This window comes from Pinus tabuliformis, chromosome 1_2, assembly GCF_031772625.1.
Source record: "Pinus tabuliformis cultivar Carrire ecotype Pingquan chromosome 1_2, CPIR1, whole genome shotgun sequence".
In the NCBI taxonomy this organism is placed as follows: domain Eukaryota; kingdom Viridiplantae; phylum Streptophyta; class Pinopsida; order Pinales; family Pinaceae; genus Pinus; species Pinus tabuliformis.
Window position 1 is genome coordinate 113,968,090 of NC_142298.1, and position 15,826 is coordinate 113,983,915.

Below are 15,826 nucleotides of genomic sequence, written 5' to 3' on the forward strand. Positions count from 1 at the left end.
AAAAGATAAGGTTTTCTATTAAAATATAATAATTATTATAAAAACCATACACAATAAAAATTATCTTATATATCACCTTAAAAAAATATTTAATAAAATCAAATCAAAGTGTAAAATTAATATTTCATATTCCGTAAATCGCCTTCCATTCAAACATAATAATATTATCTTATGTATGAAAAAATTAATTTCAATGAAATCCAACCCAACTCTAAAATTAATATTAATATTTCACATTCTGTAGTCAAAATATATCTAGAAAGTCACGGACAAATTTCTCATACACAAATTCCCGGTGTGTATGAGAAATTGTCAGATAAGTGAAGTCTTTTATGATTTTCTAGATTCTACTCAACTAGTTGAAAAGAAGTGGTGGGTAAAACGCAGATTTATTAGAAACCCACTCCACAATCGATTGTGAATCTTCGAAGACTTTGAGTTGTACCAAACCAAACCTGCATCCACAAAATAGAAGGCCCCATAGTGCTAGGAATTCAACTCCTATATTTGTCCTTTTACCCCCATTCCAACTTATATGGTACATAGTCCCCATCTGAATGATGATGTAGGCACCGCAACCACAAATCACATCCTTTTCTACACCATCGAAGTAACCCCATGGAAAGGGTGTTAAAGTTTGTGGAGGAGAAATTTGTCTCATAGTGGGTGTACCCTCGCTAAAATTTGCTTCCCTATAATATGCCATGATGCAAACACAACTCTACCAAACATTAGGGAAATTGTTCTAAAACATGGGTCAATTTCTTGTTTTCCAAATTCTCCACATAATATATAGAGGAAGTGGTATGAGTGTTTTATATTCAATAATCTAGTCCTGAATACAATCAGTCGCAAAAGAGTTGTTCTAATCTACCTGTAAATGTAACATCTTAAATACACCAAACCAAATTGATTTTGCAAAGGAGCATCGAAGAATCAAATGAGTCGAGTCTTCCATTACCTCCATATAGAGTAAACAACAACCATGCGCATGTCCTTTACAACACATATTGTCCCATGTCAAGATTATATTTTTCCAAATCAGCCAAGCAAAGACCCGTAACTTTGTTGGAATCTTCCACTTCCATATTTGCAAAAACCATTTTCTGGAGGAAGATAGAATAGGTGGTGAAATGTACCAGTATGCCTCACGTACCATGATTTGACCCATCATCAAATTGTCAATCCATATATATTTATTCTCAGTTTTTCAATGAGAAATATGCTTGCATCTGCAAGGTCCCGAACGTAGATATTCAATCTATATGTAAGGTCCCCATATAATCTAATGTCGGAATCCCTGTGTTGGGTTGTGTTATTCTTTCCACGAATAGGTTGGGCCCTATATTAGGTTGGGCGGACCTACCTATGGTTTTGTGCATGATTTTCGCACATAGTTTTGGACACAATGGTTTTTTGTCCATGGTATTGGATGCTTCGACATGTATAAATATGTATTGTAACATTGAAAGGAACGTAATGAAAAATCAAGCTGGTAGTCCCTATTTTGGGATCCAGGGGAAAATCTCTGTGTATATGTGTTTTATGTGTTATGCTCTCGCATTTTTTATTTTTTTGTGTTCTTAGAATTTGTATGCAGATAATTTCTGTACAAGGTTAAAACCTACATTTGGTATCAGAGTTTTTGGCTTCAATGGGATGCCTTTGTTGCTGAGGGGTTTCGCTTGGGCCTATGGTAGACCCCATTCAATGGGAGATCTACGAGATCGATTCTGGTGGTGAAAGAAGATGACGAGCAATGGAAAAATAGTGATCGAGAAATTTAATGGTTAGAGTTTTGAGTTGTGGAAATTAAAGATGGAGGATCTGTTGGTGGATAAAGATCAGTGGATTGCGGTAGATCCGGGTACTAAACCAACAGGAGTATGTGATGAAGAATGGAAGAAGTTGGATAAGAAGGCAAAGAGCACAATACGATTGTGTGTCTCAGATTCAGTATTGCTGAATGTATCAGGGGAAGCTACAAAGAAGGCTTTGTGGGGACAAGTTAGGGACTTTGTATCAATCTAAGTCTCTGGTGAATAAATTGTTCCTACGGAAAAAGCTGTATAACCTGAGGATGAAAGATGGAGACTAAGTGACAGAGCATCTGAATGTGTTTAATACTGTGGTAAGTCAGTTATCAACTGTTGATATCAAAATTTCAGATGAAAATAAGTGCATTAATGTGTTGTGTTCTCTACCAGATTCGTGGGATAGTCTCATTATTGCAATAGGTAGTAATGTAACTACCTTGTAGTTTGATGAAAGAGTCTCATCCTTGCTGATGGAGGAGATGAGACAGAAAAATATGGAGAGCCAGAATGGTGATGCCTTGTCTGTACAAAGACGGTCCCATAACATAAACAAAAATAAGTCATCGAGTGGGAGATCTAAATCTAGAGGGAGATCTAAATCTCTAGGAAAACTTGTAAAGGTGGTGTGCTGGAAATGCAGAAAGGAAGGGCACTACAAAAGGGACTGTAAATCTAAAGCTCCTAACAAAGGAAAGAGATCTGATGATGCTACTTCTGCAGAGATGAAAACCACCTCAGATGATGGTGGGGATGTGTACTTGGCTTCTTCAAGTACACATGTAGATCATGAGGCATGGTTGATTGACTCAGGTGCATCCTTTCACTTCACTCCCCATAGAGAGTGGTTCTGCGAGTATGAGAAATACGATGGTGGTGATGTCTTCTTAGGGGATGATAGGAAGGATAGAATTGTTGGTCGCGGAAAAGTAAAGTTGAAGATGCAAGGTGGAAGGGTTAGAGCACTTCCGAGTGTTCTACATATTCCTGCATTGGCCAAAAATATGATTTCTGTAAGCAAGCTAGATGATACAGGTGTAAAAACAGTGTTTGAGAAGGATACCTGTAAGATGGTTTGGGGAGCACTGGTATTGATGCAGTGAGTTCGGATTGGAACTCTGCACAAGATGCAAGGTCGCACTGTTGTTGATGGGTGCAACAGTTCTATGGTTCCTGAAAGTGGAGCAGAAAATCTAGTGGTCTCTGGAGAGAAGACCATGCTGTGGCATCAAAGGCTTGGACATATTGCAGAGAAGGGAATTCGAATACTTCATGGTAAAGGTATGGTAGAAGGTATGTGATCTAGGTGGATGTTGGTGGCCACCCACCTATCCCATTTGGACCCCCACAACTGTCTCTTTCATTTTTTCAGTTTCCTTAATTATAGCACAGTTTACTATTTTTAGCAGTTTTTCGGGTCCTAAACTTCCGGAGCCGTTTTGAGGCCCTAAACGACGTTTTTTGGGAAATCCACCGCCAGTGATTTTTTTGATAAAAATCGTCTTTTTCGTCGTAGTCCTCGGAGAGATCTTTCCAACGGGCTATCATGCGCGTCAAACGGAGATAATACGACCAATTCGCGACCCCGGGAAGTTGGCTATCCAACTCACCCCAAAACGGGGCCCACAATTTGGTGTTTCATCTTCTAGGGTTAGGTTTTGGAATGTGAAGGGTTTTCCATTGTTTCTCAATAATAAATAGGCCTTCGAGCCTCATTGTAAACACGGTTCGAAACAGTTCAGAGGCATGTAGCTGACACATCTCTTCTCAGAGATAAGCTACCATCGCCCTAGCTGGGTTATTTCTATTTGTAAGCATATTTCAATATTTTACAGTAATGAAATGAAGTATTATTTCCGCTGCATCTCTGTTTTTATGGTTATTGCATCTCTGTATTTATGGTTATCTCTGTAATCTATTGCGTTCCTGCTTAAATCTGGATCAGTGGTATCAGAGTAGTCTACTTTTTCTCTGTTTTTCTTTGCATGTCCCCAACGAGGTCGGGATATAAGGAGTTAGGGCTTGAATTGGTCGAACCTTTGCAAGACCAGCCTCGCAAATCTCGACGACCTCCCATGGCGGATGAGAAGAAAGACGAGGGGGCAGGAGATCCTATCAGAATCTTGCTCGAAGAAGCCCTCGAACGGCAAAGGAACGCAATGATGGATAGCTTTGCGCAGATCCTTCAGCGGCTACCTAGAGGCGACGCATCAACTTCCAACAGCTACTCTGGAAATGCCACACCGTTTAAGGTACAAGTTAATTTTGAAATCCCCATCTTTGAGGGTCAAATAGACGCAGATGCCGTAGATAAATGGTTAAATCTGCTCGATGGGTACTTTTCTGTTCATGAATTTTCAAGTCGGGAAAAGATTGTTTTCGCTCTTCTCAAAGCAGCCCCCCACGTCAAGGACTGGTGGGAAACCTACTGCGAACAAAAGGATGAAAGTACAAGCTCATTGTTTTCAGCCGCACCCACTTGGAATGACTTCCGGGATGCCATCAAGGAGCATTACTACCCTCTCAAAAGCTATGAGGACAAATACATCAAATGGACCACACTGCGGCAGGGACGAGACCAAGATGTGCCAGAGTTCACAAACATTTTTCATACCCTTCGCACACAATTGGGTATCAAAGATTCTGAGCTGCATCTGGTACTCAAATACCGCGGCTGCCTACACAGATACATCCAGGAAGAGATGGAGTTCTTGAACATCTCCTCACTCGGCACAGCATACCGATACGCTGTCAAAATCGAGCAAAAGTTCAAATAGAAGAAGCGAGACTTTGGATCTGCAAATCCAAAGCCCAAAGGACAAAGCCAAGGCGGGGTGACCCAAGACAACCCGTCGAAGCCGCAAGAAAAGAACAACACCACGAAGCCGAAGAAGGACACAGGAAAGTGGTGTGAGTTCCACAAGAGTCCCACTCATAACACAAGTGAGTGTCGGACCAAGCAGTCGCTGGTGGCTGAGTTGAAGGCTTCCGAATCAGATGCAGGTTCCGACTCTGAGTCAGAACCCGACAAGGGGAATGACAAAGGGAAGCAGATCATTGATGCGGATCCCAGCGCCACTGTTGCTACTGCCAAGATCCAGAAAAATGAGCCCGAAGATCCAGAGGAGGGGGAACGTATTTTCCACTCACAGATGTGGGTGAAGGGTTCGCCGCTGCAATTCATTGTCGACAGTGGCAGCCAAAAGAACCTCATTTCAGCAGAGGTCGTGAAGCGGTTGGGCCTACCAACTACACCACACCCGCAGCCGTACAACATCGGTTGGCTTCACGAAGGACGAGATCTCAAAGTTCGCCAGCAGTGCCGCCTTCCCTACAGCATCAAGCCCTTCACAGACGAGGTATTGTGTGATGTTACACCTCTGGATGTTTGTGATGTACTATTAGGCCAGCCATACTTGTGGAGGCGACATGCTGTGTATGAGTCAAGGCCTCGCGCTGTCATCATTTCTTTGGATAATTCATTATACAGGATACCGGAGGTAGCCCCACCTACCGCCACCTCTTTGATCACTTCTAAGAAAGGCAGCAAGCTCATCTCACAGACTAGGAAATTTATTTTCTGTCTGGTTCGCTCCCAAAGTAAGGGGAAGATCGTTGCTACATCCATGACCCCCGCGAAGGGTTCCTCCACACAGCAGCAGCAACAGAGGGATACAGTCATGACAGAACACAGGAACAACTTCTCCTTACCCGGAGGGGTACCACACAAGTTTCAGGTGGGCGAAAAAGTTTGGTTACATCTGCAGAGAGAACGCCTTACCAAAACTCATCAGAAACTCAGACCGCTTTGACATGGTCCTTACACCAGTAACAAGGCTGTGGGCAACAATGCTTTGAAGCACACCATTCCTCCATTCCTTTGCTTGCACCAATTTTTCAATGTGGACCATCGCCGACCATGCTTCCCACCATTTCTGGACACATCAGAGATTGCAGAACAGCTCACTAGAGACCCAGCTCAGCAGAAGCTTCCTCATCTCAGGGAGGAACTCAACGCAATGGGGACCATTGCTTCCTAAGGGGGGAGGAATGATCCAGGTGGATGTTGGTGGCCACCCACCTATCCCATTTGGACCCCCACAACTGTCTCTTTCAGTTTTTCAGTTTCCTTAATTATAGCACAGTTTACTATTTTTAGCAGTTTTTCGGGTCCTAAACTTCCGGAGCCGTTTTGAGGCCCTAAACGACGTTTTTTGGGAAATCCACTGCTAGTGTTTTTTTTGATAAAAATCGTCTTTTCCGTCGTAGTCCTCGGAGAGATCTTTCCAACGGGCTATCATGCGCGTCAAACGGAGATAATACGACCAATTCGCGACCCCGGGAAGTTGGCTGTCCAACTCACCCCAAAACAGGGCCCACAATTTGGCGTTTCATCTTCTAGGGTTAGGTTTTGGAATGTGAAGGGTTTTCCATTGTTTCTCAATAATAAATAGGCCTTCGAGCCTCATTGTAAACATGGTTCGAAACAGTTCAGAGGCATGTAGCCGACACATCTCTTCTCAGAGATAAGCTACCATCGCCCTAGCTGGGTTATTTCTATTTGTAAGCATATTTCAATATTTTACAGTAATGAAATGAAGTATTATTTCCGCTGCATCTCTGTTTTTATGGTTATCGCATCTCTGTATTTATGGTTATCTCTGTAAGCTATTGCGTTCCTGCTTAAATCTGGATCAGTATGAGTAATAGCTCTCTAGATTTTGATTTATGTGAAAATTGTGTATATGGGAAGCAGAATCCAGTGAGTTTCCCTTATGGTGGTAAGAGGGCGAAACAGATATTAGAGCTTATGCATAGTGATGTGTTTGGACCTGTGAAGGTTCCATCACTGGGTAAGTCCGTGTACTATGTATCATTTATAGATGACTTCTCAAGGAATACATGGATATATTTCCTTAAGAAGAAATCTGAAGTCTTTGACGGGCTTAAAGAATTTAACACTCTGGTGGAAAACTAGACAGAGAAGAAGATAAAGGTGCATTGGATAGATAACGATGGAGAGTTTTGCAGTAAGGAATTTGAAGAATTCTGTAAAAAGTGTGGTATAGCACAGCAGAAGACTACTCCATATACACCTCAGCAAAATGGAGTTGCAGGAAAAATGAACAAGACGTTGATGGAAAGGGCAAGAAGCATGCTCAGTGGTGTCAGGTTAGGACAAGAATTCTGGGTAGAGGCGGTGGAGACAACATGCTACCTGGTCAATAGATCACCTTCATCAGCATTGGAGGATAAGACTCCACAAGAGGTATGGATTGGTAAAAAACCCTCTCTTTCACATCTGAGAATGTTTGGATGTGATGCATATGTACATGTTCCAAAGGAGAAATGAACCAAGTTTGATAGTAAATCTAAAAGGTGCATCTTTATTGGGTATAAGGATGGTTTAAAAGGTTATAAGCTTTGAAACCCAGTAACAAGGAAGGTTGTGTACAGCCGAGATGTGGTGTTTAGAGAGGTGAAAGATGTTATTAAACATGAATTCCAACCAAAGGAACCTGAGAAGATAGAGTTTGAGCTAAAGAAGGAAGAATCAGACTCTACAGCAGAGGAGGAATCAGAAGATGAAGAGCCACAATCTCCAAGTGTGAGAAGATCAGTTCAAAAAAGAAGGCAACTAGAAAGGTATAGTCCATCTTCTTTTTGTTCAAATTTTTCTTTATCTATTACTAATGATGATCCCAGAACTGTGAAGGAAGTAGTAGATTTAGAGGATGGAAAGCTCTGGAAAGAGGCCATGGTTTATGAAATGGCATCTTTGCACAAAAATGAGGCTTGAGATCTGGTGGAGTTGTCGGTTGGAAGGAAACCCATTGGCAGCAAATGGGTGTTCAAGAAGAAGAAAAATGCAGAAGGAGAGGTGGAGAAATACAAAGCTCAGTTTGTAGAAAAAGGTTATTCCCAGGTGCTGGGAATTGATTTTGGTGATATTTTTTCTCCTGTTGCTAATGTAGCTTCTATTAGATTACTTTTATCTGTTGCTGCTACTTTTGATTTTGAGGTAGAACATGTTATGTTCCTATACCAATAGGAGTCATAATTTTTGAATGGCTGAGGTCAAATATGTAATATGTACATACCTTTGCTTTATGCAAATGTTTTCCATATTCAAAATCAAAAAAATAAAAAAAATGTAAAGAGGATATGTCCTAAAAGAAAAATCAAAGGACAAAAAGAATGAAAAAAGTCAAAAAAGATGAAAAATGAACCCCAAGAAAGAAAAAAGACCATGAAAGTGTGCAAGTCAAAATGCCACCACCATTTACTTTGATGAAGAATAAAAAGATTGTGTGCAGCTTATTACTTCTGCCACAATCCATGGATAGTCAAAATGTTTAAACTTGGTTGTTTCATGTTTTCAATTTTATGCTTAGAAATAGAAATAAAATCTGACCAAACTGTTTAATCTTGGCAGATAAGTAGATAGGTAGAGAAAATAAAAGGAGCTCAACTGTTTAATCTGAGCCCTTGGATATAATAAGGATAGACTTAGATAGATTTCTATTGTAAAAGAAAAGAAAAGTTTTGATAAAGGGTTTGCTAGCTTAAATGCACCATAATAAAGAGTAAAAAAAATGGTAGAATGAGTAGATGGGTAAGTAGTTGAATGGTTGCAGAATTATGATGATTGATTAGATTAGATCATATAATTTACCTTCATCATCAAATTTCTAAGATATGGATGATAATTGAGCATTTACCAAAGTAAACAAAGCCAATTGGTTAACTTCCCTCATTCATTTCATTTTTCACTTAACTAATTTCCAAAGAAAGTCTCAAAGTACCTAAAACCTTAAGTTAAAGGGGCTCAGATCATTTCTTTGACTTCTGGAGGGACCAGACCCTTGGCCCAATAACTTATAGGTTCTTAGTACTAAAATCCCCTCATAAACATTCACGCCCCTTCAATTCATTCATTTTCCCCTAAAAAATCCCTTTTTCTAAGGTAAAAGCACCATTTTCCTAGAGAAAGTAATCACCCCCATGTAAAACCCCTTCTTTCTAAAAAACCCACAAAAATGTACTTAGCCTAACTTATAATGTTCCATGTGAAAAGTAAATAAATTTCAAAACACATTATACTTAGCACAAATCCACTTTCTGCCTTTTTTCCATATTAACTTCTAATTTTATTTATATATTAATTCCCCAAAAATAAACCCTTTCCCGTATATTTTATTAAACCCCTTTAACTTTAATATCCCGTCCCCGAAAGTTTGAAACATAAACTTTATTAATAAATAATTAATGGGTTAATTAAGTCGATCAGCGGCTAATTAATAACCAAGACCCACTGCCGAATAAAAGAGATTAATTAACCAATTTGCGGTTAATTAATAATTGACCCCACCAATGAAATCACTCCCGATGTCATTAAACCTCCATAATCCTTCATTAATTAAATCTCGCCACATTAAAACCCCGTCGAGCCCCTCCATTAAACTTCATATCAAATCATCACCCTGATCACCATACGATCTGATCCCTTTTGATCCAACGGTCAACGCTCATATCGGGCGGCCTCTGAAGGTCGACCTTTACCCGCCCGATATGGGTGGTTTCACTATTCACCCCGCTGCTACATGGCACCCAATGAATGGCATCGGGCGGCCTCCCCCCAAAACCGCTCAAGCCCAAAAGCAGTGCAATATGATCCCTCTAAACGACAAAACGTCGCATCCCCCACTTGACGCCAAATGTGCCTTTCTCCGTGTACATGCCAAAATAGTTGACTTTGTGAATAAAAGCAAAAAAAAAACTCATTGTTTTTGGTTTTATCGCGAAAAAGACCGCTCAGACCTCCATGCAAGCACCATAGTATGTGCAACCATCAACCCACATCTAACTACCGACCTGCTAAAGCTATTGAAACTCCAGACCACCTTTCTGTCACATACGCTTCTTGCAAACCGTGCACAGTCGCCCATCACTCCGTTTAAAGCCAAAACCAGGTATTTACCCAAATTCACTAAGAAACCATGTTTTATTCCTGAACCTTGACTCAATTGCTTTAGATTACTAGGTAATTCAGTAATATAGTTGTCCAATGACTCCAAAATACTCTGAATTAGACCAGTTTTCCCCAATTTCACTGAAAACCCTTCGCCCCCATCCTTGAATCCACAAGAACTAAGGATGGCTACTCCCATTGTGTTAAACGTCTTGTCGATTTCTACTCCCCACAGGGATTTAGACCATCTCCCATTGGCAGATAAAGATTTTCAAATTAAAGATACCTCTGTCCAAGAATCCCCTTTGAAACTATACTGCAGGTACAGAGACCAATACCTGAACCATGCAGACTACATAGGACTTTGGGAATCAGGTTTACCCAAGTACCAATTCCCTAGAGTTCATATCTTCCTAGAGATTATCCATTACTGCCATATGAACTATAGTCCCAGCCAAAGGGCAGTGATGACCCCTGACCAGTCTGTATTATTTACCATCACTACTGAGTCCATAAATGAAATGCTGCAGTTACAACCAAGCCAAAGCCTGACCCCTCTTTCTGTTGGAGATTTTCTTAACAGATTCCCTACACTCACCTCAATCAAACTTGCTCAGTTATTCCAGACCTTCATTAGGGAAGAACAATACATTCCAAAGGACCCTCCCCTTACATGTGGACTATATTCTTTGATCTTGGTCAAGACATCACAAAAATGATATCTAGTGTATTAGGCCAAACTACAAGTGAATTTGTTGATGAAATTATTATAGCCTTTATGTCCATCTACTCTCCTGGGCAGCCCCCAGCCATCATGTTTGACTATGCTAAGTTCATTGCTGATAAAATGCATGATCAATTCATGAGGATGGATAATGAAAGAGTGTTCAAATATTCTTCAGTTTTATATCATATTTTCCTGTATTATCAAGCTGATAAATTCCCAATCACACTCCAAAAGCTTGATACCAGAGGCAACCCTAGATCAGTGGTCTTTTGGACTTCATTAATCCACCTATATGACTCAATATTCTTATATTGATTTCATAGATCTCTTTGTCCACCCAGTGGCAACTATGTTATTAGGAAGCCCTCCCCCCAGAATTAGTGCAGATATCAGGAGGGTCCTACAGTTGTCCAAACAATATAGAGTGGGAGATTGGTACTTGTACCAAAACCACACTGAAATCAGAATATATGGATGTGAGTTGGCTCCCTACAAATTTCCCAGATACCTCCCCATGATATTTTTTGCGTTGGAGTACTACAGGCAAATGATTAATTCAAATGAGGTGCATTTTGTGAAGGCCAAGAAGAAAGCTCAACTTAGGATAAAAGATCAGCTTGGCCCATTTATATGTAACAGTAGGGAAGCAGGAAAGGAAGCAGAGGAAATCCTCCAAAGGCTGAAACTGAAACAAAGTTTTATCTGGAGATATGACCCTTTAGAGTTCATTTGTAATAGGAGACAAAAGAACAAATTATCTCCTTATATCCACCACAGAATTCCTAAAATTGAATAGTATGCTAATCAACTAGAATGGGTGGAAAACACTTTGGTAGACCGAGATAGCACAGAAGTTGCTGTCAATAATGTATTGATTGATTTAGAAAGAAGACTTGATGAAGATTCATTTGTACAGGTGCCAGGAGAGTCCCAATCTCAAAGGGAATCACAGGGACATAGTGGGCAAACAGCAGAAGAAGGACCTCAAGAGCAAGAGCCATCAGAGCAGCCAAAGATATCAAAAGAACTTGCTCAGCCATAACATATCATGAGTAATCCACCTATTTTATAGACTCCTCTAAATGAGGAGAGAAATCCTAAAAGAGATAGAGAGGAGGCCACTCCTTCTAGTAGACCTGTTGCCCAAACTTATGTCAAGAGGCAAAGGTTGAATCCATTTTTAGAACAAGAGTTTACTGAAGAAACAACAGGAACTACAGGTGCAGAAAGAGTAGAAAGCAGGCATACCACTCCCTCAGGAGGTACACAAGAACCTTCCACCTCACAAGCTCAAATGCTAGAAAGACAACAGAGCATGGAAGTATCCTCCTTCAAGGCTCCTACTGGCCAGAGCCAAGACATCAAAGAGAAATATAAAGAAATAAAGGCCAAGAATGAAAGATTGAAGGCCCAAAGCTATGCACATTACCTTAAAATGGCTCCTACTAATCAGACAAGGCTAATGTCATCCTTTGATGTGAAAGAAGGAAAAATGCAGATGACTTTCATGAAGCCTACTACACAGCAGCCCAGGTCAATTGTAGATTATTTGAAAACAGACTTTGAAGTATTGGCAAAGGATATCCATCCTATTTACCAAATAGAATTACATAAGTAGACTGGGGAAATGGTCTACCCCACCTTGACCAGCAAGGCAATTTCAGCTCACCAACTCCAAAATTCACTAAATAATATATCAGTGCAATTCCAGTTAGAGAAGGCCTCTTCACAGGCCGAAGATACTAGAATAAAGTCCTTAGAGGACTTAATCATATAACCGGGGCATGACCCCAAAGATGTGAAAGCTACATAAAATTTCATTAAAAAGAAAAATTATGACATAGTTGCATTGAAAAAGCAGCTTAAAATTCCTTCTTTGCATCATCCTCAGATAGCTGAAGTATTGGAAACTCAAAAGGAGGAAGAGCTTATGGACTTAGTCCTTAAGCTGAATGAACAACTGAAAGAAACAGAAAAAGAGCTGGATAACATGATACAGTCTAGATAGAGTGAGTTGGCCACCACTCCTCAGACTGTAATTCCTACAGTCTCTATAGCAATACCCTCCACATTGGCTGCTTCATTAGCACCCACAATTCCACCAGCTACAACTCTGCCAGTTACAGGTACATCAACAAGCGCAGGGACATCCACAGAAAAGACAGCTGAATTGGTAAAAGCCATGGAGGAAATGAGCATCCAAGCTACTGAGCTTAAGAAGCTTAGAGAAAAAGTGTCAAGTTTGGAGACTGATTGCAAACTTGCACAGATACAACAGAAGGAAGAAGTTCAGAAGAATCAAAGAATGGGAGAAAGAATAAAAGTCCTTGAAAAGGACTTGACATTGCAACAGCCACTTGGAGACATGAAGGAAATTCTTTGGGCCAACATCATTGATTCTATCAATGATGTTTGGCCATCTATTCAAGTAATTTTTGAACAAACTAAACTAGTAAAAGTGGCTACAAAAGCGATCCACAAGACAATGGAAGAGTTGGGAGATAAGCCTGATGAAGTTGACCAATTGATAACATTTTTGAACCACAGAAACAGGTATCAACTAGATAAACTAGGCATAGAAGATAGAACAAGGACCATCATAGAAATAAAGAAAGTTCTCACAGAAAGGAACCTGATGCTCAATCTGGAGAAAAAAATGCCAGAGTATCCAAGCTGACATTGATAGATTTATGACAAAGTATGGTATTTTAAGGGAGAAGGGACTCCCCAGTCCCATGGTAATACATGACAAGTTGATGACCCAAGATGATTATATTGAAAGACTAAACAAGCTGGCCAGCAGCCAAGCTAGTACTTCAGGGGTAAAATCTTTGCCCACCAGGAAGGTATTATATGATAGTCCGGAAAATCTGTTTTTCATAGAACATGAGGTAAAGCACTGGTTCGTCAGCAGGCCAAATTTTGCTAAGTATACTGAAGCTACCGAGATATATAGGAAAATGATAAGGATGAAATTACCTGACAGTGAATGGTGGATGAAACTAACATATTTACTATAAAATTACTGCAGTAAATCTATATGCCAGGTTAAACAGGTAAAATAGAGTCAAAGTGTAGCAGGTAAAGAGTATCAGTAGGTAGAAGACATAAAGTAATTCCAACACATAAGTATCAAGCAACTGAAAGAGCCAAATCTGAATTACAATAGCCAACACAATCATAATAAAAGGGACAGCAAGAAGACAGTTCTCCATCTGTCTCTATCTTCATGCTTGAAGATATTTTCGGTTTCCTAGAATAATTCTCATATTGTTATGAGATATTTTGTAACATTTTTTGTATAAATACTTCATAAAATGAAGTAATTAGGGTGGATTAAAATACATTTTTGTAGACATTTTGTATTGAGCTAAGGAGCTATTGTATTCAATACTGGACTGGTTTTGCTGGATTATGAAATAAAACTAAAGACATTTCACTGGATTCTTGTGCAAAGTTGGAACCAAATACGTATTGTCTCTTCATGTTTAAATATTGTTTTCTTGTCATGTTATAAATATTCATATGTGTCTCTTATGAAATATGAAAATTAAACAAGGAATGATATCTCAAAATTAGCTTAAATTCTCTCTGTTTTAACTATTTACTTTCTATATGTTTTCTGCTAAAATATCTTGGTCTGAGAATTCTTAATTGCTTCCTTACTTTCGTAGTTCCCCCCCCCTTTGGTCCATAGTAAAGGATTCTTAATTGCCCTTTGCTACTGATCATCCTTCTTTTCTTCATCTTAATCCTAGTTAAGGATTCTTCATTTCCCTTTGCCCTGGTTAGGACTACCTCATCCATTTGAACCTACAAATTTGCTTTTGTTGTGCTAGCCTGCCCTGTGAACTCTTACTTTAGTGATTGATCTGATCCAGTTAAGCCACTCTTTGATTGACTCCATAGCCCAATGGCCTGAATACTTGTTCTGCCCATCTGTTTTCTTAAGTCCACCACCCAATCAAAATCAAAACATCATAAGCATTAAGAACTAGCCTGAAATCCTACTCAAAACAAAGTTAAATTATAAAGAGAGAGCCCTCTCTGGACTTAGGTTGGTTAGAACCTGAGTCTAAAAGATTAGGTTTGTGGTTACCTCAGACTATTCCTTATTTGATAACTTCTAGGGAAGACATCTGAGTGCTAACAAAGCATATGGATGTGAAGACAACATTTCTTCACAACGATCTGGAAGAGGAGATCTACATGAAGCAACCTGAAGGCTTTGCGATGAAGGGTAAGAAAGAATTGGTATGCAAGTTAAAGAAGTCTCTGTATGGGTTAAAATAGTCACCAAGGATGTGGTATCAGAAATTTGATACATTTATACAAAGACTTGGCTTCACTAGAAGTAAAGCAGATCACTGTGTGTATTTTAAATTAATTGGTGATCATGTTATTTATCTGGTCTTGTATGTGGATGATATGTTGCTGGTTGGAAATGACAAAGAAATTATCTAGGATTTGAAGACTCAATTGTCCTCCAAATTCGACATGAAAGATCTTAGTGCTACAAACTATATTTTGGGCATGGAAATTAAAAGAGATCGGGAAAAGAGGAAGCTCTAGTTAAACCATAGGAAGTATGTTGAGACAATATTGCAGAGGTTTAATATGCATGATAGTAAACAGGTGAAGGTCTTATCCCTATAGGTATAAAATTATCTGCTGAATAGTGTCCCAAGGCACAAGAAGAGGAAGAGGATATGTCTCGTGTTCCATATGCAAGTGTAGTCGGTAGCCTGATGTATGCGATGGTCTGTACTAGACCAGACATTGCACATGTAGTGGGAGTATTGAGCAGGTTTATGTCAAAACCAGGGAAGGATAATTGGACAATAGTGAAGCGGGTTTTCATGTATTTGCATGGCACTAGTGATTATGGTTTGTGCTACCAAGGAAGACTAGGATTGGACAGAGTTTTGGATATCGATGGTTTTGTTGATGCGAACTGGGCTAGAGATCTAGATCAGAGAAGATCTGCAAGTGGGTATGTGTTTAACCTATTTGGAGGTGCAGTTAGTTGGATGAGTATGAAACAATATGTAGTGGCACTATCAACTACAGAGGCAGAATACATGGCAGCCACTCATGCAAGCAAGGAAGCAATTTTTTTGCAGAGATTGTGTTCAAGTATGGGGTTAGTACAGGGAGCTATAAGGATAGACTGGGACAGCCAAAGTGAAATTTTCTTGGCAAAGAACCTTGTGTACCATTCAAAGACAAAGCACATTGACGTTCAATATCACTTTGTGAGGGATATGATAGAAGACAAAAAGGTGTTGCTGGTAAAGGTGGACACTTTGAAGA